General features: G+C 40.5%; 1 protein-coding gene across 1 annotated transcript in view; it reads right to left on the reverse strand.

The window, feature by feature from the left end:
* UNC5B (unc-5 netrin receptor B) overlaps positions 1 to 24,195 on the reverse strand; it is a 1,477,685-nt gene that overhangs the window by 139,278 nt on the left and 1,314,212 nt on the right. The gene's annotated exons all lie outside the window — the stretch shown is intronic.

Genomic DNA, 24,195 nt, shown 5'->3' on the forward strand with positions numbered 1-24,195 from the left:
CATTTGAGTCATCTGATCCCATCACTCTTTTTAATTTATTTATCTCCGCCCCTATATATGTATGTTGTTAACTGGGAAGGGGGGGCTGGTCCAAGGAGGAGCTTTTTTCAGTAATGAACAATCAATGAATGGTTGAAAAATATATTTTTAAAACACCTTCATTAACTTCACATATACTTATTAATGGCATGGATATATACATATTAATAGAAAACAAACCTTTGTAAGCATTTTTCCTTTTCATGTATTATAAATATGTTTTTTTTTTTTTTTTTTTTAACAAATATCACTTAACTCCAACATTACATGAATTACTCCAGCCCTGCTTTCCCTGAAACTTCACTCCTCTTCCTCCTGAACAGTATTCGGCATTTATTTTTCCCATGAATTCCATCTATTTTTATGTGGTTTGCCTTTTCCCTTTTTTGAAGAGCCCACCTCCAGTTCTTTTGTCTCCTTTACAACATTCAATACTTTAGACTTTGATTTCTGTATTGTAGTAATTGATTTTTTGGGAACAGTAGAAAAATATCGACAAAGTTTAAATTTAAACACAAAAAAGTTAAATGTTTTAAAACATGCACGCAAATAGCACTAGAATGTATGAACAACTGTTACAATGTATCCAAAAGTAAAAGGGAAACTAAAACAAAGCAGAACATTTTGGAAGCATAACCTACAGGTGGATGAAGATTGAACTCTCAAGCTTCAGTTGTCCAGTGTTTAAACTGCCGATTATCAGAAATCATCGCTGACAAGTACTGCTGGGGGGAATTTCCCCCTTCTTGAAGTTGGTGTGACAGTGGAGTTGCTATATATAAGTTTGGGTGGTGGGGGCTTGACATTGGGGGGTGCAGAGGGGCTTGCCCCACTGCAAAAAAAGTACAGTTTTGTACCTACAATAAATGTAAATGTTCGAGTGCTCATACAGCTGCAGTCATTACAGATGGGTTATCCTGCTGTCAGGCTGGTCCTCGGTCGGCCGAATTCCAAAGTCTAGGTCCAGCGTCGGTTGTCGATGCTTCTTCCATGACGTCAGTGCGGCAGGGATATAAAAGAGGCAGCCGACGCCATCTTCTTCAGTTTTTCTTGCCCCAGATGTCAGGTGCCCCCAGAAGGAAGGCAAAACATAAACTTATGTAATCATGCAATATAGAATAATCAAAAAACAGTAGTTGCAAGCAAATACACCATAAAAGAAAACCCCAAATAGGTTGTATGAAAAGGTGTTTGTCATAAGGCCTGTCCTAAGAGGGGATGAAGGGGGGAAACCTGGACTGCAGCTGTATGAGCACTCGAACATCTACATTTATGGTAGGTACAAAACTGTATTATGTTCATCGTGCATACAGCTGCAGTCATTACAGATGGGAAGAATCCCAAAGCTAAGTAGGGGTGGCAGGCACTAAGTGGACCTAGCAGGAGCAAGGATGCCCTGCAAGACAGCTGTGGCAAATCCCGCTCTAGATTTAGAGTAAAGTGGAAGGTGATAGTGTTTGGAGAAAGTGTGTACTGAACTCCAAGTGGCTGCTTCCAAAATGTCCTTGGTAGGAACCCCCCTGAGGAAAGCTGCAGAGGTAGCTGTGGCCCTGGTGGAGTGGGATCTGATGCTTGAAGGCACAGCTTTTCCATGAAATGAGTAACAAAAGCGTATGCAGTGGGCTATCCATTTTGAGATTGTCTGTTTGGAGATAGCCTTTCCTTGAGCACCTGTAGCATAGGACACAAAGAGTTGTTCAGATTTCCTGAATGCCTTTGTCCTGTCCAAATATTAACAAAGTTGTCTGTGAATGTCCAAGGAATGCAGTAGTCTTTCCCCTTTGTTTTGTGGATTAGGGTAAAAGGTAGGTAAGTGGATAGTCTGATTCAAAGCTACACTGGATACTATCTTTGGCATAAAGGTAGGGTTGGTTCGTAAGGAAACTCTGTCCTGATGGAAAATGATGAAAGGTTGCACAGCCATGAGGGCCTGTAGTTCCGAAACCCTGCGTGCTGAGGTGATAGCCAGAAGGAAGGCTGTTTTCCATGACAAGTATTGTAGTTCTGTTGAAGCAGCTGGCTCGAAGGGAGGAAGGGTCAGCTTTTCCAATATGAAGTTGAGGTCCCAAGCAGGGACTGGTGGTTTCCTTGGGGGTTTTATATTCTTTGCCCCTCTGAGGAACTGTCTTAAGAGAGGATGAGAGAATAAAGGAGGATCTGTGTTGTATTGTGCAGAAATGGCTGAAGCGTGGATTTTGATGGAGGAGAAGGAAAGTCCACTGTTTAACATCTCAGCTAGGTACTGTAAAATTTGAGGTAAATTTATTACCCAAGGATTCTGGCCCTTTTCCTGATTCCAGGCACAAAATCGTTTCCATTTGGCGGAGTAGGCTTTTCTAGTAGAAGGTCTTCTGGCCTCCAAGATGACATCCTGCACCTCCTTGGAGAGGAGGGTCTGTTGGGAAATCAAGGGATTCTCCATGCAGCTAGATTTAAGGTTTTGAGCTGGCTGTGAAGAGTCTTGAAGTTGTGCTAGGACAACAGAAGAGGGACTAGGGGTAGGATCCATGGTGGGGAATGTGTCAGGCTCTTCAGGAGCGGATACCAGTGTTGTCTTGGCCAATCTGGAGCAATGAGAATCATTTTTGGCCTCTCTGCTCTGGCTTTTAATAGAACTTTGGGCAGCAGAGGAAGAGGCGGAAAGGCATAGACAGTCAACGTTGTCCAATTGAAAGAAAGTGCGTCCACTTTCCAGGCCTGTGGATGATAGGTCCTTGAACAAAATTTTTTCAATTGGTAATTTTTGTGGGTAGCAAAGAGATCTATGTCTGGCTGTCCCCATGCCTGAGTTATCTTTGTGAAAACTTGAGGATGTAACTTCCATTCATGTGGATCTGTCATATTTCTGCTCAGGCTGTCTGCCAGTGTGTTTTCCTTCCCTGGCAGGAATTGTGCCTGAAGTTGAATTTGCAATTCCAGTGCTGTGTTCCATAGGGTCATGGCTTGTCTGCACAGGGGGTATGAATAAGTTCACCCCTGTTTGTTTATATACCACATCACTGTGGTGTTGTCTGTCCTTATCAGTAACTGGCCTGGATGCAGTAGGTCTTTGAAGGCCATAATAGCATTTTGCACTGCTAGCATTTCCTTTTGGTTGATGTGTAGGTGCTTCTCTTTTTGGGACCATTTTCCCTGAATGCACTGATCTGTCATGTGTGCCCCCCAGGCATAGTCCGAGGCGTCTGTTGTGATGATTTGAGTTGCTTGAGGTAGGCAGAAAGGGAGACCTATGTTTCTTTGGCATGCTTGAGCCCACCACAAAAATTCCTTTTGAAGGCATGGAATGAGTGGTATAATTGTTTCCAAGCTCTGGCTGTGTTGAGACCATAAGTTTTTTAGGTACCACTGAAGTTTCCTCATATGCAGCTTTGCACATGGGATCAGTAGGATGCAAGATGCCATGAATCCCAGAGCCTGCAGGACTTTCCTTGCAGTCAGCCTGGTGAAGGTTGCCATGTTGCTGAAGTATTGAGACAGTTGCCCTTGTTTGTCTGGCGTGAGGTAGGCCATCTGGGTGGTTGTATTCAAGCTGGCACCCAGGAAAATTATTTGTTGAGAGGGTATTAGTTTTGATTTCTTTTTGTTGACTGTGTATCCCAGAAAGTTCAACAGTTTTATTACAAACGCCAGATGTTTAAGAAGTATGTCCTTGCTGTCCGCTTGGATCAGGCAGTCGTCCAGATATGGGTATATTTGTATTCCTTGAAGTCTGCAGAAGGCAATTACTGATGCCAGGCATTTCGTAAACACTCTGGGTGCAGTAGATAAGCCAAAGGGCAATGCAGAGAATTGATAATGGGTTGAACCTGCAAGAAATCTGAAGTATCTTCTGCAATCTTGTCTGATAAGGACATGCAGGTATGCCTCCTTGAGGTCCAATGTTACCAGCCAAGACTCCTTGCCCAGCATGGGAAGAAGCTGCTGTAATGTGAGCATCTTGAATTTTGGTACCTGTAAATATGTGTTTAGGATGGATAGGTCCAAGATAGGTCTCCAATCTTTGTCTTTCCTTGGTACCAGGAATAGTCTGGAATAAAACCCTTGACCTTGTTCTTTTGCAGGTACCTCTTGAATCGCTTTCATGTCCATGAGAGCTGAAATTTGTTTTTGTGCCTCTGCCCTTTGATTTTGTGGCAGGTTTGGCATGCCTCTCATTTTTGGAAGGGTGTGAAAGTGGAACCTGTAGCCTCTGTCTATAATGTCCAGAATCCATTTGTCTTTTGTAACAATATGCCAATTTTTTGAGAATAATGCCAGTTTTCTGCCCAAAGGTGCTGCCATTAAAGCTTTGCTTGGCAGGTAAAGGGGGAAGTCATTGTGTCTGCTTTCTGAATGACTGTGATCTATCTTCTCCACCTCTTGGGGTTGGTGCTTGCCACTGTCTGGCTCTGAACGATCCTTGAGGTTGCCCTCTATCACTTGGGCATCTGTATCTGCCTCTTTGAGGTCTGTCCGTGGCTGGAAAGGACCAATTTTTTGAAGGCCAGTTTCTGCTGAAACGTGGAGGTTGTACCTGCAGGAAATCTTTCACTGTTTGCATTGATTTCGCTTTTTCCTCCATTTTCTTTAGTACCTCCTCAGCTTTAACACCAAACAATACATCTTTTTGAAGAGGTGCATCTAGTAATTTAGCTTTGACATGATCTGGTAAGGCTTGCTCTTTGAGCCAAGCATGTCTACATATAACAGACCCCGTAACAGCAGCTCTACATGAGGCCTCTAAAGCATCAAAACCACACTGCAAGGTATGTTTACCCACTTGCTCTGCACCATGCAACAAATCCTGCAACTCTTTTAAATCTGGTTGTTCTGGTTGTGTCATTTTGCTTTTCAACTGAGTACGTGAAATTAAAAACGGACAAACTTAAGAAAAAACAAAAACAAAAACGGATGCAAGACTCCTGGCGGACGCTTTTAATGCTTTAAGTGTGATAATTACAATACACTTTTCGTTGGTCAAACCAACTTCTTCAGAAGATTAATAGTTGAAAATCAAACATCTGTTACACAGTTACTTAAGCAGTTTATACACACACGTATTAAAAACCTGAACACACCCACTTGGTTTAATTGGTAGTTGGTGTGTGCAGTAACAATTTCCTTTAAACAATTATGTAAAGCGTTAAAATCACCCTACCTAAACGGGTTCCACTCTTATTACCTAAAATACGAATGTGTCTTTGTAAAAAATACCCTGCCTTGACACTTTTAAGTGTCTTATAGGGAATGTCAAAACTTAAAAAACTAGTGAAAATAACCATGGTAAAAATAACAAGTAAAAAAATGAAAATTACAAATGAAGATGGGTGGAGGTGTATAAAAAAAGTGTAATACATGTCATAGGGGTATCACATTATATAAGTAATTAATGTGGGATTGTCCTGTTTTTGTATTTATGTATTGTCCTGTTTTTACGAATAAAGGCCACCCTTCAGTAATGTCGTGTCATGTCCAGGACCTTAATGGCCAATTGAGTGTTACTGTCGTTACCGGTTCAATAGGAAGTCATACCTACAATGATTCCTTTGATCTGATAATGGATCATTAACTGTGTTGGTTATTCTTTTGTGACTGACGTGGGTTGAATGAACACCTATTAACCCAATGTGATCTGTTTAGAATCCATTAATTTTAATTTTAATTTTACCTGACATTATTTTTAAACCATGAAGGTTAGATTTTAGGTAAAATTAAAATTAAAATTATTATTATTAATTAAGGTCCTGGAAATGACACGACATTACTGAAGGGTAGCCTTTATTTAACCAAGTGGGTGTGTTCAGGTTTTTAATACGTGTGTGTATAAACTGCTTAAGTAACTGTGTAACAGATGTTTGATTTTCAACTATTAATCTTCTGAAGAAGTTGGTTTGACCAACGAAAAGTGTATTGTAACTATCGCACTTAAAGCATTAAAAGCGTCCGCCAGGAGTCTTGCATCCGTTTTTGCTTTTCAACTGAGATAACAAAAACTGTTGATACTTTAACATATGGAACTGACAGTTTAATGCCCTCATGGTTAAAGTAGCCGAGGTATACACCTTTTTCCCCAACCTTTCTAAAGCTCTGGAATCTCTCTCTGAAGGTAATGGGTTTTTAGCAGTAGAGGCCTTAATTCCCTTGGGACCCTGTGAAATAGTTTCTGGGTCAGCAGTATGGCTTTTGTATAGGAACTGGTGTGAATCAGGAACCCGGTAATACCTGTCTGGTTTAACAGGAGCTGGAGGTAAAGAATCCGGATTGAGGCTGGCTTCTTTGTACACATCATCTAATATATCTAAAACAGGAGGGATAGCCAGGGGCCTATGCTGGGGGAGCAAGAGAAAATCCCTGAGCCTTTTCTTGGAATCTGAGTAATCCTGGCCTTCCCAGTGAAAGTGTTCCCTCAATGTATGTAGGGTTTCCCCAAAAGAGTAGTCCTCAGTGGGGGGGAGACCGAGGGAATAGACTCCTCTGCATCAGAGTCTTCAAAAGGAGAAAAGGTATAGTCCTGGTCCTCAGAATGTTCAGAGGTAATAGAGGCTTGATCTGAGGAAGGGTAGTCTTCCTCTAATCTGGGCCTTTTGTCCGAGGGGGGTTGAGAACCCCTGATAAGAGTAATCAAATCCCCAGCCATTTTGAGCATCTGTTTTTTAGGCATGGGGCCTTGAGAGGGGGTCTGAGGTCCTGTTTTTTGGTTTTCATGGCTGCTTTAGATTTTGTGAAAGCTTTAATAGAGAAGGAGGAAGGCCTGAAGACACCTTGAGAAATGGCAGGCCTGTCTAAACTCTGAGTTTCCCCGCCAAGAGTGGCGTCGGTATCTGTAGTAGGAATGGGGACCGAGGAGCCTGCGACCTCGGGTACTGAAGACACCGGTAATGTAGTGTCATCGGTACTCAGGGGCTGCATAGGCACCTCGCTGAGAACCGGAGAACCGGTAGTCGGCCTTAGCGTGGTGTCAGCAGTAGTCGCGGACCTCGTATGTCGGTCCTTATCTTTGCGTCTTTTACTCAAAACTGGAGTCGGAGTATCCGACGACATAATATAATTAAACTTTTTACCAAAATAGTGAAGGGCGAACTCCGCCCGACGCTTAATAGTGCGCTTGTTGAATCTAGCACAAAAACGGCAGGCCGAGACGTCGTGGTCTGGGCCTAAGCAAGGTATACAGAAAGAGTGGAAATCCTTATGCGGTATTTGCTTCCCACATGAAATGCAATTATTAACTTTGTCTGACATCGGTCTGAGGCAAGAAAAGTTTCCCCAATGGGGTACTTAGCTTTCAAGAAGACTTCGGCTGAAATATTTTCGTAAATCTCAGGAGCTGACCGACCGGCACTTGCGAACTGCTTCTGCTTCGGGCACCGCACGGCAAGAAAGACTGAAGAAGATGGTGTCGGCTGCCTCTTTTATACCCCTGCCGCACTGACGTCAGGGAAGAAGTGACGACAACCGACGCCGGACCTAGACTTTGGAATTCGGCCAACCGAGGACCCGCCTGATGGCAGGATAACCCATCTGTAATGACTGCAGCTGTATGCATGATGAACATCACTTTTTTGGCAACTTTTTTTGTGAATGTAGTTAGGTGATTTGGATCCTCAGTGCATTCTGTTTCATCTACTCATATTGGAAGTGAAACACAGACTTGTCTTCAATATTCCAGCCTTTTAATCAAGACATGCTGTCATATGTTTCAGCCTTTCAGCTTTGAAGCCAAGTTGCCATCCTTCATCTTGTCAAATGAACAGAATGCAAGACATTTCCTTATTTTATAACATAACTCACTACAGGCTCATACAACAAATAATCAAAAATTCTGTTACCAAAGATGGTTAATGTTTTAACAACATCTTTGCTCAGAAACAGCTGAAGCATTTAGGCTTACAGTAAATCAATGAATAGAATGGGTAAAACTTTTTAAACAGTGTGTATGCAGCTGAGTGTAAAAACTAGACACCTACACCATCTTCACAGTAGCTGAATAGAAAGTAGTAAACAACCACAAAATCATGTCACACTCAGATTCCAAATAAGCCCAGTGCATCATGATAGCTGAGACCATTTTTATTTAAAATATAGCTGTGTGAGCACCTCACCATAATGGTGAGCATTTGAAAACAAGGATCAGTACTACAGTACACTCTTTTTAGTTTTGTGGAGCACTTCATCTTAACCATAAGCTGCTCATCTCTCTACTTGCCTCCAACAAATTCCCAGTACATCCTAACAAGAAGAAAGGGGGGGTTGGAATCCATGGTAACCACCTGTATTACCCTGCTGGCTGAGGATGTTGTTGGTGGCCCTGGACAGAGATATGCAGCAGTGCTAAAGCCAGCAGCATCATATGTACTGGTTGGTGCGCCATGGTTTTCCTACGCCCTACCTCCCATCATACTGACATTATCATGAAATGATAATCACTAAATGTTGTAGCATATTATTGCTTCTGTTAATATGTATATGCTTTTTACCGTATCTTGTATTTGTAATATGTTTTGTTCATTTCTTATGTGATACTATTCACCTGGGCTGTGAGATCAGTGCACTACCCTGGTAAACAAATATAAATAAATAAATGAATAAATAATAAATATATCATGAATTAGGTGTGGTGGGTAATGAGGAGTGGCTTGTGAGGAAATATCTGACCCAGGCCTTTCTGCAGCCAGGGCTTCTCAACTATCCTATATGCCCAGACCAGTGATCTCCCTCTCTCTCTTGGAATCCATCCACCAGAGTGCCCCCCAGGATATGCATGACCACCATCTGCAATTGCTTCATCAGATGCCATCCTGAATCAGGGCTTTATGAATTTATGCGACTGGAGCGGCTCATTGCTATAACAAAATTCACAATGAGTGAGAGTTAGAAACAGGTGTACATCTGCCCAAACTTTCCACACCCTCAGACATTTCTTGAGTGAGGCTAGTCTTCTCTCCATGATAAAGTTGTTAACTGGTTGCCAGGTAGAAAAGGGAGAGCAACATGTGATATCTTTACCTCTTTTGTCAGTGAAGAGACAGGTGAGACCAACAACTATGTTCATTAGTCCATACTGGGAAGACAATCTTATGACAGTTCAGTAATTCAGATCTATTTCTGAGGAAGAGAAAGCATTTAGGGGTGAGTAGAAGGTAGACTACATTGTAGCAGTGATCATCAAATTTGACTATCTACAGCTATTGTATCTAAACATATACATAGACAGCGAGATTGTTCACTCAGGTGTATTACGTTTGCTGCAAAGATCTTCACTGATGCAATATAATTCATAATGGTCGGGAAGAGTAGTGAAACAATTTATATCCTGACCACAGGCATTGGGTGTGGGGGCAAGCTGCCCTGCATGCCTGCAGTGGTACAACTGGATCACATTGTGGAATGTATGTCTAGCTTAGGCTGCAGAGTATGTTATTTTGGAAGTGCAAATGTCTGCTGCACACATATTTGCCTGACATGCTTCTGAAGAAGGCAGCTGAAGTAGCTGTTGCCCTAGTGGAATTGGTTGTAACCTGCCTCTGTAGGTTTCTCTTCTGGTAACAAAAGGTAACACTATCATCTAGAAATTTAGAATGGCACTGCTTACATATTGGGCTCTCCTGTTTTCGGGGTTTGAAGGAATAAACTCTATTTGCCTGAAGTCTTGTTCTCCAGGTGCAATATCTCAAATGTTTATGCACACTAAGCAGATAAAAAAATCTTTCTTTTTCTACTTTTGAGGAAGAGGGATGAAAGGACTGGACACTGTATTGTTTCATTGAAGACCACTACTGAGATTAACATGGGATTAGTCTGTAGTGAATACATAGCTGCTTTTATAACTGTATAGGGCTCTTTCATCATGGCTTGTAGCTTAGTTATTATGTCCACTGGGGTTGTTTTTAATATAAGCAAAGTCTGCCACAACAGGAATTCTATGGCAGCTGTACTGATAGGCTGAGTCCAAGTCTAACTTTAAAGGTCCAGGAAGGGGAAACGTTTCCCCTTCACCTCAGCTGAAGGCCTCATCTCATGGAGGTGGAGCTGGTCTCTTTGGAAGTCTTTGATAAAGGGCATCTTTTAAAAATTAGCTACAAAAACATTTTAATTTTTGTATTGCAGCTACTTGTGGCTCAGTTGCTTGCTGCTGGATGCTTGTCCATGTATTTGAGAGCAGAACATTTAAAAGGTGCGTTCTTACATCTTCACATAATGGCTAGATTCTCAGCCATGCACGTCTTTTGAAAACTGTGCCTAAGATGACGACATAACGCAAGTATCATCTGACTCATATCCACATTAAATTGTTTACAGACTTTAAACAGGTTGCATTTACTCACATTTAACACCATAATGGGAAATTTTCATCAGTATTTGTTTTTAAGCTTCATCACATATTTCATCTATTGTGCCTCAAAAATTCTTAAAATATCACCCAGATATTGTAACATATTGATCTGGCAATTTACAGCTGCAATGCCCAGGATGTAGGCAGTACATATTTTTTTCACCAACTCTATCCTACACTTTGCTTTATTTGTCATTGGGTGGAATTTTAAGCAAATGTTTCTTTTTATCGCATAATTCTGTATATGTTTTCTTTAACTTGTTAAGTAGTAGTTAGTGGAGCTTTTCTCCTCGGGCCTCCACTGAAAATGGACATGTATCCAGTTGGACTAGCCCGGTTAACAAATGTAAAATAAAATAAATAAAATAAATTATCAGTACAGAGCAGTATGACCCCTTGGTAGCATCCAAGAAAATGACTGTTGGGTTTGCAAATTACTTTTTTGGCAGAGGTATCTGAATTTTTGACTGACTTTCTAAAACTTGTGTGATATCTCAGAGCTGGTTGTTGGGAATATACATCCAAGGAAGCGTTATCAAAGGGACATTCAAATGCTTGAGAGACTGGAGAAATTGTTGTTATAAGTTTGGGTTTTACAATTCCAAATGTGTTCTATGGGAGACGGATAATTCCTTCACTACCACCCATTTAAATGTTCTCTTAATAGATTCAATGTTTCACCAAAGGAGACATCCCCTGGATGAGAACCAGAGGACAGAAACTACTGTTCAGCTCTACCATACACCAGGAGTGAGTAAAACTGGCTAGAATATGTGGCATCTTAGTTCTCCTTTTCTTTACTGATGTCTGTATCAGGTGACCACTCAGGGGGGGGGGGGGGCTCCCTATTTTCTTTTGGCAGAAGTAAAAGACTCTGCTAGGGAGGGTGAACATTTGCTGTATGTCAAGGCAGCATATTACTCCATATAATATCTGTAGCCAGAAATATCTGGGGCTTTGGCAGGTGTTGGCAGACTTCTGTCACAGTGACAGATGCCTGGGCTACTGAGAACTATCACAGCTCAAACCAACACCAAGAGAATAATACCCTGGCTGAGAACCATGGGATCCTGACTCAAAAACTGGAAGAAAAAGGATGACTGACAGACATCTGAGAAACACTGTGCCACTGAAATGCAGCAGAATATTCCATGGAAATTTGGAATGCTTGCGATTCTGCTATTACTATGTAAGTCTCTGAAGGAGCAGCAACAGTTAGGGAAACAGAAAGAAAAGGTTAAGGAGCTGGGGGCACATAAAACTGAATCTCATCAAAACCAGCTACCTAAGGATCTCTTGAGACTGATTGGTTCACTTAGACCAAAGGCCTCATGCACTCTGCCCACAAATTCTTTAATTGATAGATTTTTTTGTATGTATGCGCATCCTATGATAACACTATTTAATGCTTTTTCAACATTCTAGAAGACTATTCCAAGGAAATGTTTCTTGTGATCCCTTAAGACACTAACGTTTCTGGCTGCATGGAGAAAAGTTTTCTTTCTGAAATATAGATAATGTTTACATGATGATAAAGGGTGATCTTCACCAAAATAAAAGATAAACTGAAGGGTGGTAATACTTTGGTGGAATTTATCTCCCACAGGCACATGTGTTGGTGATATTTTCCAAGGACAAAAAAAAAAAAAACTTCAGAAAGATCTAAAAAAAAAATCATCATCAGAAAGTCTAAATACAGTCCCCCAAACACAGTGAGATATAATGTACTAGCCGTAATCATAAGAAGGCACCAAAAAGGCCTATCCCAAATATATAGTTGGTTTCAACATGATGGACTAAAATGAAATACCAACAAATGCAACAACTGAAACATCCACAATGCTATCTCACCAAATAAATTAAAAGCCTAAATCATAAATCTATGCAGGGCATTTCAAAGCCTTATCCTCTTCATATAGGCTATCACTTTTGCGAAAGAAATAGAACATGTTGGATGGACAGGTTTGTATCACAGAGAATAACACTTCTTTGGAAGCATCTTACACTCCACATAGAGCAAGGTACTTCTCTTATTCTAGTGAAATGTATTTCGGATAACTGGATGTGTAACCATACATTTGACCCTGGTTTAGCAACCCTGTCTCGCAAGGATACAGAAACATGCAAATATGCCAACATATCTGTGATTGACCCATCTCTGGGTTATCTGTATGTAAATATAAGGCTAAAAACTGCCATGGGAATCAGTAGGCTTCTTAAGATCCTCACAGATCAATAGCCTATTAAAGGACAACAACGGGGTATTAAAGCAGACTGCTCAACCTGCTGTCTCTTTCATCCCTGTTCATTGATACAGCCTTGAAAAATCACCCATGCAACTTTAAGAACTAATCCACTCAACTATTTTCCCTGTTAGGCTTCCTACCTTTCCGTACTGTTTTACTTTCACTTTGAAAACCAAGTTGAAAAACCTCTGGCTGGCTCTGAAATGATGATGTCACATCTGCCAGAGCTCTTCTCTAGCTACCGGGACATTTCCTCCCCCAAAGTGATGTAATCCCCACCTGATTTGCATGCTGTATAGAAGAGCCAGTGGACCACCCACATTGTAATGTCAGAGCTGCCTTGCCCAGCCCACTCTTAACCTAGCAAAAATGTCAAACTATAATCTCACTTTTCTGAAGATCCCTACCAATATGTGACAAAGTACATGCAGAAGCACAGTAACAACTGCAAAAACTGAGTATAAATTTGCAATGACCATGGGTAGACATTAATTGCATGCTTTTACATAAGAAGCAGATGTCTGTCACAATTAATCGACAACACTATGTCAGATTACAAGAAGTATGTAATACCGTAATTTTCTTAAATTACCACTTAAAAAGCATGTGGGTGCTGTCATGCAAGTCTGTGAAATATTTTGTGTTTATAGTGCATCATTTGTTAGCTATTTAACCAAACAGGAAGGACAAATAAGTGGGAGTTTGATGCTTTGCAAAACAGTGATTATTCCCAGTAATATGGAGCTTGGTTCTAAATTTGACAGGAAGAGTGCAACAAAAAAGTCTCCCACTGTAAGGAAGGAAAGGCTGACAAGAAAACAGTACATTAGTCTGGTCACCTGCTGTGAGCTGTCAATCACATGCAGACAATGGGTCAAATTACCCTTAGCTCTTTGACAGCCAGGGAAGGTAGGTATGAAGGGGGAAGGGAGATACCTTGAAGAACTAGATTTCAGCCTTCACAAAAGAAATCAAGTTAGCATTTCTAAGAAATAGCAATAAAATGTACTTTTCAGTTCTGTTCTGTAGCATTTGCACTGCTTGTGCTTGAAGTAGTCAATGAAAAAGGATAACATTTTAACCAAAAGTAGGTGACTATAACACAGTAGTGAATGCCTGTACAATCAGTTAACTGACAGGAGCTTTTGGGAAAACATGGCAGATCTGATGCAATTTTTTTGGGGACAAACAATGCATTCTGGGATACTTAGATGCAGACTGAACAGTCAGAATTATTTCAAGATGCCAGACTCCATGCGCTCAGAGTCAGAAATTGCATATAAAAATATCTAAAAAGCTGTAAATATGGTGTTAAAATGTAGAAAACCCCAAACCATGATGAAATAAAACATTTTTATGAGTCTATGGGTGTGGTTGTCCTTTAAGTACTTATGAACCAAAGTTTTAAAAATTGTAAAATGTATACTTTCCTTGCTCAAAAAGAACTAATGATAGTGCAAGGTGATGCCTCTTTTCTGTCCTGAATCCTTAAGCTATCCTCAGGATAGGGATGATACCGATATATATATATATATATATATATATATATACACATATATATATATATATATATATATATATATATATATATATATATACTGTTTTTTTTATATATGTGCATATATTTTATATACATACACACATACACACACACACACACACACACACACACACACACACACACACACACACACACACACACACATGTAAGCTGTGCTGGATTGGCAGACCTCTGCCTATGGCTACATCATAACCATTATGAGATATTTTGGAACACTGATTCTTATGATGAATATCCTCAGATACTTCTCACATTGCTAGCTGACTTCTTTAAGATTATAAGAACATATACATATCTCCCATGGAGCGCAAGTCATTCGGACTTATCTCTGTAAACTATGGACGTCTAAAATCAATGTGTTGAATTTATCCAATAATATATTCCTTAAAATATGGGAAGCCGCGGAGGTGCAGCGGTTGCGTTGTCACCTCATAACAAGAGGTTCTCCCATTCAATTCTTGGCTGGAGCGCCTTATGTGTGGAGTCTACATGTCCTCCCCACGGTCGAGTAGCATTCGAAAGACATGCGTGAATGGGCGTGCCTTTGTTGAAGGTTGGGCATTGAGCTGGCACCTCAGCACCGTAAAAATCTACTGCCAATCATTAGCAGACCGGAGTTCCGCTATGGCGACCCCTAACCGGGAAAAGTCGAAAGAAGAAGAACATATTCCTTTAAATTTGATTTGTATACCAATGCAGTACTACCAGAGGACATGAATAGTATGCATATCTGACCCAAAGAGATAAAATTATTCATGAATTTATAATTTAACACTAATTTGCTCTTCTTTGCATTTTCACTTCTTTTGCTTATTATTTCAGCAACTATTAATGTAAGTTTTGCACAAAGTATCAGACACCAAGAAGCAACATTTGGATCCACTGCAGGATTATAGCAAATCTTCCAGTTTAAACAACTAGTGTCTTGATTTCTTCTTTATAATGTTAATGCTAAGTCAAGATGCTTGAAGTCCCTGGTTTAATTACATTACATTCTTTTTATTCTCTATTACAGTACCACAAGATGAGGCATGCCATCCAAATGAAGTCATAGTGCAGTATATCTGCTTAACTTGTAGAGTTCATTCACTGGAAGGAGGCTAGATCCTATTTAGGTAAGCAATGGACATAAGGCAAAGAACCATTCCTGGATAGGATACATGTGCATGTGTGCAGAGACAGACAGACAGACAGACACACACACACACACACAGACACACACACACACACACACACACACACACACATACACTTGTATGCTCACTGGCTGATTCATTCACTCACTCAAACAAACTAGATCATCACTTCAGAGAACCAAGGAGTGTGAGGGAGGAACCCCAGCTGCTGCACCACGTGTCAGTAGCTCAGCAGGTAGCACACTTGCCTTTGGTTCTATTCCCGCACCAAGCAGTTGGCTTAGTTAGATTTGACTGGCAGTTGGTGCAGAGGGTTAAGACTGTGAACTGCAGTTCCTGTGGTGCAGGGCTTGATTTCCTCAGTTCTCATTTGCCTGTTGTGTGACAGTGAACAAGTCACTTAACTAGAAAGTGCTTGGGGGAAATTGTAAATTTGGGTTAGGCTCCTTAATGATCCTGTGAAATGCAAACCTGGTAACTACCTATTGATCTTTGAACTGTATACCCCCACTTTCAGAACCACAATAAAGGAAGGCAGTGACAACCAAAAGAAAGAGAAACAAGGAAGTACACAATGAACTTACTTCCATTTGCCAAAACACAAGATCTATATGAACAAATTCCACATATACTAAAAATGCATGCAGTATAATACGGCACAGAAAAACATATAGCAAAGTCTGTGGGTAATATATAACTAAATACATACAAAATGCACAAAACCTCCAACACATGAGATCACAAGGTTGGAATGAGCATGCCCTGCAGCAGTGATTCCATGACTCAATCATCTGCTGTTATGTACACTCTCAATAATTTGTTGTCGTGTACTCTGTTAATAATCTGTTGTTATGTACACTCACACAGCTGTGTTATAATCATCATAAAGATGACTGCTGAAGGAATTCATTACTTAAAGTAACAAAAATATATCCTCATCTCACAGCAAATGAGAGACGGACTAAAATATGCCTTACAGGGCACAGAATAAAATATTGCTCCACCTTCAGGCTGCACACTCAGGTTATAAGGTGAGGAGAATATAGGAATAGACGTACAAGGAACAAATTCACAGATGCTTTAAGCAGAAATTTTAACAAACAAGGCTGCAGTATTAGCTATTAAAGTGTTGTAGTGCATCCAAGTTAGAGATGCATTGAATTTTCATAATAAAAGACAATGCAGCTTCCAAACTCTTTGGGTAGGGTCTATTTGGTAAACATATGACTATGTCACTTTTCAACAAAAATCAGCTGGTCAGACTGCCTCAGTAATACTGTCCTTTCAGCAGAGAACCTGAACTGCCTGTGTTCCAATGAAAGAATACGTATTTTTTCACTTTGGTCTCATATTCAGAAAAGAAGACAAAAAAATTAAAGTGACTGTTTCACAGAAATGCCAGAAATCACTTTAGGCATAAACGGAAGACTTGTTCTTAACTCAAGTTTGCTAATATCTGGGAAGGGATACTGTCTGCAGCGCACAAAGACATTGAGAGCACAGCTTGTTTAAACATATTCCCTATATTGTATCTCTTTTGTTATGATAAAGCAACTCAAACGTTCTTACCACAGTTAAACTTCTGAGATGAATTTTATTCCACAGAATTCTGGAGTTACACCATATCACTGCTTTAGCTTCTATATTTAAAATGTTTAATACCTTTCCATCTGTTTTATAGTTTGTTGCTCAGTAAAGTTCAAAGCACTGGAAATGTTTATGTAATAAAGACAGCCTGAATTTGTATAAAACTGACCATTATCACAAGTCTTGTAGTTTATAAATCACCTTTGTTGAGGTGAGTTTTCCCAGAAATTTATTTCAGGTCTGTTGGCTGACAGTCTCAATAGGAAACATACTTCTCAAGTGTCCAGATTTTTACAGAAGGCCTATATTTTTTATTTATATTTTCAGTCTTGTTGTGTCTTTCAGCTTTTCCCGGTTAGGGGTCGCCACAGCGGAACTCCGGTCCGCTAATGATTGGCAGTTGATTTTTACATGCTGAGTTGCCAGCCCAAACGCACAACCTTCAACGAAGGTACGCACATTCACTCATGTCTCCACGCAGAAGACGCTCTAGCTGAGAGTCGAACCGGTCAGCGTCTTACTGTGAGGCGACAATGCTACCGCAGCACCACCACCGCGGTTACTATTTATATTTTCAGTCTGTTCTTCATAAAATTTGTGGTTTTCTGTGAAATCACTGAGGACTGGTCACTAAATAACATTTATTTGAGTTTCAGTCTTCATACTCTTAAGCAAATGTATACTAATGTAAAACCTGTTATTCTATCAACTTTCTAAGTTTATTAGAACAATACTTAAAATTGTCCTTATTTTTGGCTTTGTCCAAAGTTCTTGTGCTAAGAAGTCAAGATGTATAAGGATGTAGTTTTAGTTTTTCAGCTACAAATTGCAGCAGAACCAGAGACTACAAGACATGTTAGAGATATAACCTTTAATTTTCAGGGACTGTCTCAGAATGACCTGAGAATGTACAGCTGGATATAAAGACATATGGCAGAGAGTACACTTTAATGGCAAAAGTAAGACAGGGTGGCAATACACAGTGTAACAATATTAATGTTGAGAGACTGAGCTAGAGATTAAACGTATTGCTTTATTTTCATACCAATGGAAACATCTGGAGTGGCGGATATTTTCACCTCTTTTAAACAGAGAACAGTGGTGCAGAAAATGGCAATAGCTTGATATGAAATTTAGATTCGCCAAACTGTTAGTCTGAGAGACCTGACGTGGATACAGCACATTGCCTTCTTCCCTGTCAACCTGTTGTAAAAAGGAAGAATCACTGGTTAAAGCCATCTTCCCTGATGTTATAAGGTGAACTATGTTTGTCTTTGATTTGTCTTTCAACCTCATCAACAATTTTAAAATAATAGATTCTTGATGGAATATGCACGGGTGACCCTGATTCCATCTCCTAAAAGAGGCATTAGTCACTCAAGACTGGCAGTGAACAAATCTAAAAAAAAAAGGAATCTGGTAATTCAACCAGGACAAACACATCCACTTTTGGATGACTAAGTCTTCATATTATCAAGAGAAAGGTCAAACTGTCTTGCTTCCACTTGAGAAAAGCTGAGATGTATCTGTTCAGTTTCTGCAAGTTTGTTTCCCTCCGACATTATTTATTTATTTATTTATTATTTATTTACATTTGTTGACCGGGAGTGTCCGACTGGACGTAGGTCCATTTTCAGCGGAGGCCCAGGGAGAAAAGCTCCACAGTTAAAATAAACAGACAGTAGTTACATTGGATTACATAGCGATTAACAATTTACATAGCAATTACTTACAACATATTTACAGATGAAGAACATAGTGCATCAGTAGACAACTAGAATCTTTATCTGTGAAGTACATAACAGACATTAACAAATGTTACAATAAGAAGTTCCTGCTGTATAATAAGTACTAGGCTTATGAGCATCTGAGCTTGCTATAATCAAGGTAGTTAGTGGAGTGGAAAAAAAGGTAGTGGTTGGATGGGGTGGGTGATATTAGAGTGGGAGTTGCAAGGACATAGCCAGCATGTTTTTAGGTGCGCTTTTAGTAAAGTTTTGGAGTGGGTGCATGATGGTATGGAGGTAATTGTGGGTGGGAGGGAGTTCCATAATTTGGCTATGGTGCAAGAGAATAGTGCTTCACCAGCAGAGTTATTGGCTTTAGTGATCTGCAAGTGATTTTTGTTGCTGGATCTTAGTGGTCTGGTGGTGCGATAGGGTTGAAGTAGATTCTGGAGGGATGGGACATTTAGTGGATGGTTTACTAGTTTGTGGGTGAGTGAGAGTTGATACCACTGAAGGAGGGAAGGGAGTTCAAGCCAGCCCAGTTCAGCAAGTGAGAGACAGTGATGACTACGGTAGGATGCCCCTGTGGCGAATTTGGCGATTTTGTTGTAGCAGGTCTCTAGCTTGTTTAGATTGCATTGCCTTAGGTTGGTATATATTGGAGAGGCATAAGGTAGGGTGGAGATAAGGTGGGAATTTGCTATTGAAATCTTTGCTGCTTTGGTGAGAAGTTGCTTATTTCTGTATAACGCTCCTATTTTTTTGTGGAATTTTTTTATGGTCATGGATATGTGAATGTCAAATTTTAGTTTATTGTCTATTTCCACTCCTAGCAATTTAAGACATAAATACAAATTACAAGATTTTAATTTCCTATGCTTACATTATCACATCTGTTGTACAGATGGGATAAAACCAGGTACTTATCTGTTGGCAAAAGTACCACATCATTGTCATAATGCCTACAGCAATCCCAGAAGTTAAGGTTTCAAGGCTGATCTAAGGCTTTCATGGGCAGGTGGTTAGCTAGTGTCTCTTTAAGGCTGATATGTGTTTCTTCAGGGATAGAGACTACTAGTTTTACAGTCTGAAGCCCCGTAGGTGGACTTCCCCAAGCAGAATCCATGGAATTTGAAAAAAAAAAAACATATCTTCAATGTTTAGCTGGCAGCAGTCTGTTTGAACTACCACTGGAAAAAACTTTCACAAGGGTTGGCAATAACATAAGAATTGGCTCAAAAAATAGTAACTCTTATTCTAATGGCTGTGGAGCTATTGTTTACTTTTTTATCTTTCTCATGCATAACCTATCATTGTGTGCAATTTTGAATCGGGTGTCATGAGTACATACATACATATATATATATATATATATATATATATATATTTATATATATATATATATATATATATATATATATATATATATATATATATATATATTTATATATATATGTATATAAAACCCAGCCACTGGGGATGCACAAGCCAGTGCATTTCTTTGTGCCGGTCCCAAGCCCGGACAAATGGGGAGGGTTACGTCAGGAAGGGCATCCGGCATAAAACTTTGCCAAAACATTCATGCGGACAGCAGTAAATATTTACATACTGGATCGGTCAAGGCCTGGGTTAACAACGACTGCCACCAGTACTGTTAGCCAATAGGGTGCTGGCAGAAATTGGGCTACTGTTGGCCGAAGGAGGAGAAGAGGGAGAAGGCATGGCCTAAGGCTGGAAGAGAGGAGAAAGGCTAGGACTGTGGCAGTGTGGGTCGGAACTTAGAATGTTGGCAATATGACTGGTACAGGGAGAGAGCTAGCCGATATGATGGACAGAAGGAAGGTTGGTATATTGTGTGTGCAAGAGACCAGATGGAAGGGGAGTAAGGCTAGGTGTATCTGGGGTGGGTTTAAACTGTTTTATCATGGTGTGGATGGAAAGAGAAATGGCATAGGAGTTATCCTGAAGGAACAGTATGCAAAGAATGTTTTGGAGGTGAAAAGAGTGTCGGATAGAGTGATGTTTATGAAGCTGGAAATTGATGGTGTAATGATGAATGTTGTTAGTGCATATGCTCGACAAGTTGGGTGTGCGATGGATAAGAAAGAAACATTTTCGAGTGAGTTGGATGAAGTGGTGATGACTGTACCCAAGGGTGAGAGAGTAGTGACTGGAGAAGATTTCAATGGCATGTTGGTGAAGGGAACAGAGGGGATGAGGAAGTGATGGGTAGGTATGGTGTTAAGCAAAGGAATGTAGAAGGTCAGATGGTAGTGGATTTTGTGAAAAGGATGGACATGGCTGTGGTAAATACATATTTTAACAAGAGGGAGGACCATAGGGTGACATACAAGAGTGGAGGAAGATGCACACAGGTGGATTATATCTTATGTAGGAGGGCCAGTTTGAAGGAGATTGGAGACTGTAAAGTGGTGACTGGGGAAGGTGTAGTTAGGCAGCATAGGATGGTGGTTTGTAGGATGACGGTGAGCAAGAAGAGGAGAAGGAGTGTAAGGGCAGCACCAAGGATCAAATGGTGGAAATTGAAAAAGGCTAATTGTGAGGTGGAGTTCAGAGAAGAGTTAAGACAGGCACTGGGTGGCAGTGAAGAGTTACCAAATAGCTGGATAACTACAGCAGAGCTAATAAGGGAGACTGCTAGTGCTTGGGATGACATCTGGACAGAGGAAGGATGACAAGGAGACATGGTGGTGGAATGAAGATGTACAGGAGAATATACAGAGAAAGAGGTTGGCAAAGAAGAAGTGGGATTGTCAGAGAGAGAGATGAAGAAAGTAGACAGGAGTATAAGGAGATGAGGTGCATGGCAAAGAGAGAGGTGGCGAAGGCTAAGGATAAGGCATATGAAGAGTTGTATGAAAGGTTGGACACTAAGGAGGGAGAAAAGGACCTGTACCAATTGGCTAGACAGAGGGACCAAGCTAGTAAAGATGTGCAGCAGGTAAAGGTGATGAAGGATAATGAGGGAAACATACTCACAAGCGAGGAGAGTGTGTTGAGCAGATGGAAAGAGTACTTTGAGGGGTTGATGAATGAAGAGAATGAGAGGGAGAGAAGGTTGGATGATGTGGGGATAGTGAATAATGAAGTGCAATGGATTAGCAAGGAGGAAGTAAGGATAGCTATGAAAAGGATGAAGAATGGAAAGGCTGTTGGTCCAGATGACATACCTGTGGAAGCATGGAGGTGTTTAGATGAAATAGCGGTGAGTTTCTAACCAGATTGTTTAATGAAATCTTGGAAAGTGAGATGATGCCTGAGGAATGGAGAAAAAGTGTTTTGGTATGATTTTTAAGAATAAGGGTGATGTGCAGAGCTGTAGTAACTACGGAGGGATTAAATTGATCAGTCACAGCATGAAGTTATGGGAAAGAGTAGTGGAAGCTAGGTTAAGAAGGGACGTGATGATTAGTGATCAGCAGTATGGTTTCATGCTGGGAAAGAGCACTACAGATGCGATGTTTGCTCTGAGAGTGTTGATGGAGAAGTACAGAGAAGGTCAGAAGGAGTTGCATTGTGTCTTTGTAGACTTAGAGAAAGCATATGACAGGGTGCCTAGAGAGGAGTCGTGGTATTGTATGAGGAAGTCAGGAGTGTCAGAGAAGTATGTAAGTTTGGTACATGATATGTACGAGGGTAGTGTGACAACAGTGAGGTCTGCGGTGGGAGTGACGGATACATTTAAGGTGGAGGTGGGATTACATCAAGGATCAGCTCTGAGCCCTTTCTTATTTTCAATGGTGATGGACAGGTTGACAGATGAGATCAGACAGGAGTTCCCGTGGATTATGATGTTTGCAGATGACATTGTGATCTTTAGTGAGAGTAGGGAACAGGTGGAGGAGACCCTGGAGAGATGGAGATATGATCTAGACAGAAGAGAAATGAAGGTCATCAGGACTAAGACAGAATATATGTGTTTGAATGAGAGGGAGGAAAGAGAAATGGTGAGGATGCAAGGAGTAGAGGTGGCGAAGGTGGATGAGTTTAAATACTTGGGATCAATATTTCAGAGTAATGGTGACTGTGGAAGAGAGGTGAAGAAGAGAGTACAGGCAGGATGGAGTGGGTGGAGATGAGTGTCAGGAGTGATTTGTGACAGACGAGTACCAGGAAGAGTGAAAGGGAAGGTCTACAAGAGGGTAGTGAGACCAACTATGTTATATGGGTTGGAGACAGTGGCATTGACAAAAAGGCAGGAGTTAGAGCTGGATGTGGCAGAGTTAAAGATGTTAAGATTTGCACTGGGTGTGACGAGGGTGGACAGGATTAGGAATAAGTATATTAGACGGTCAGCCCAGGTTAGAAGGTTTGGAGACAAAGCCAGAGAGGCAAAATTACGTTGGTTTGGATATGTGCTGAGGAAGGATGCTGAGTATATTGTGAAAAAGATGCTAAGGATGAAGCTACCAGGTAACAGGAAAAGAGGAAGGCCTAAGATAATGTTTATGGATGTGGTGAGAGAGGACATGCAGGTGGTTGGTGTGACAGAGCAAGATGCAGAGGACAGGAAGAAATGGAAACAGATGATCTGCTGTGGCGACCCCAAATGGGAATAGCCAAAAGATGATGATGATGATTGATATATATATATATATATATATATATATATATATATATATATATATATATATATATATATATATATATAGTCTGCAACCTTAAGAAATAACCTTGCAGTCTGTTCTTTCTGTTTTGAGGCACATAAAAAAGATCTTCAGCTGTATGTTTTCAAAGATCATAACAGAGGATTTGTTTCTCAGAACAACCTCTTGAAGGAAGCAGCTCTGATTTACAGCGAATGAATCAAATGCTTAAAGTTCAGAAACATTGCACAATTTGCTAAAGTGCAAAGGAAAAGCACTAGCCTTAATCAGAAAGTAGCTATGTAAGGGTAGATGTGAATTCCCATTAACTATGTGGTCAGCAATTATTGAGGCCAGGCATTTAGTGAACTCTGAAATCAACAGGAAAGCCAGACTCCAAAGACATAAATTAGTGATGGGAAACCCCCCTCACACAGACACACACACACACAAAAAAAAAAAAAACAAGATTGGTGATGGTGTTTTAAGTTAGTATCCCACATATCTAAAGTTACTCTTTCTGATAAAGGTTCTGTTTTTTTCTGGCTTATTTCTGAGGGGGCCAGCATAAAACACAGCAAGCATCTGCGTGACACAGAGTTCACTAATGGAAACAGTTTGCTTTAGCTTTAGCACATTTTTATCAGAGAGTTCACTATGTTTGAGAAGCAAGGTGACCTGATAAGTAGCTCTGCACTCACACATGCGTTCCGGCCCCAAAATCCGGACAACACCAAGAAAGGAGGGGGGGTGTCCATATTCATAAAGGACACCCACACCTCAAGGTTGGTGGCAACGCACGATGCATCGGAGACCATCCAGGTGCAATTAACCATAGGCAAGACTGCTCTGAAATTTGTAGCATGTTACAGGCCACCCTCTCAAACTCAGGAACCTCACATGGCCTTCCTGAAAACAATGGAGGGGATAAATGTATCTCCAAACACCATCATACTAGGTGACTTCAACTACCCTAATATAGA

This window comes from Protopterus annectens, chromosome 14.part0 (assembly GCF_019279795.1).
Source record: "Protopterus annectens isolate FY-2018-M chromosome 14.part0, PAN1.0, whole genome shotgun sequence".
Taxonomy (NCBI): domain Eukaryota; kingdom Metazoa; phylum Chordata; order Ceratodontiformes; family Protopteridae; genus Protopterus; species Protopterus annectens.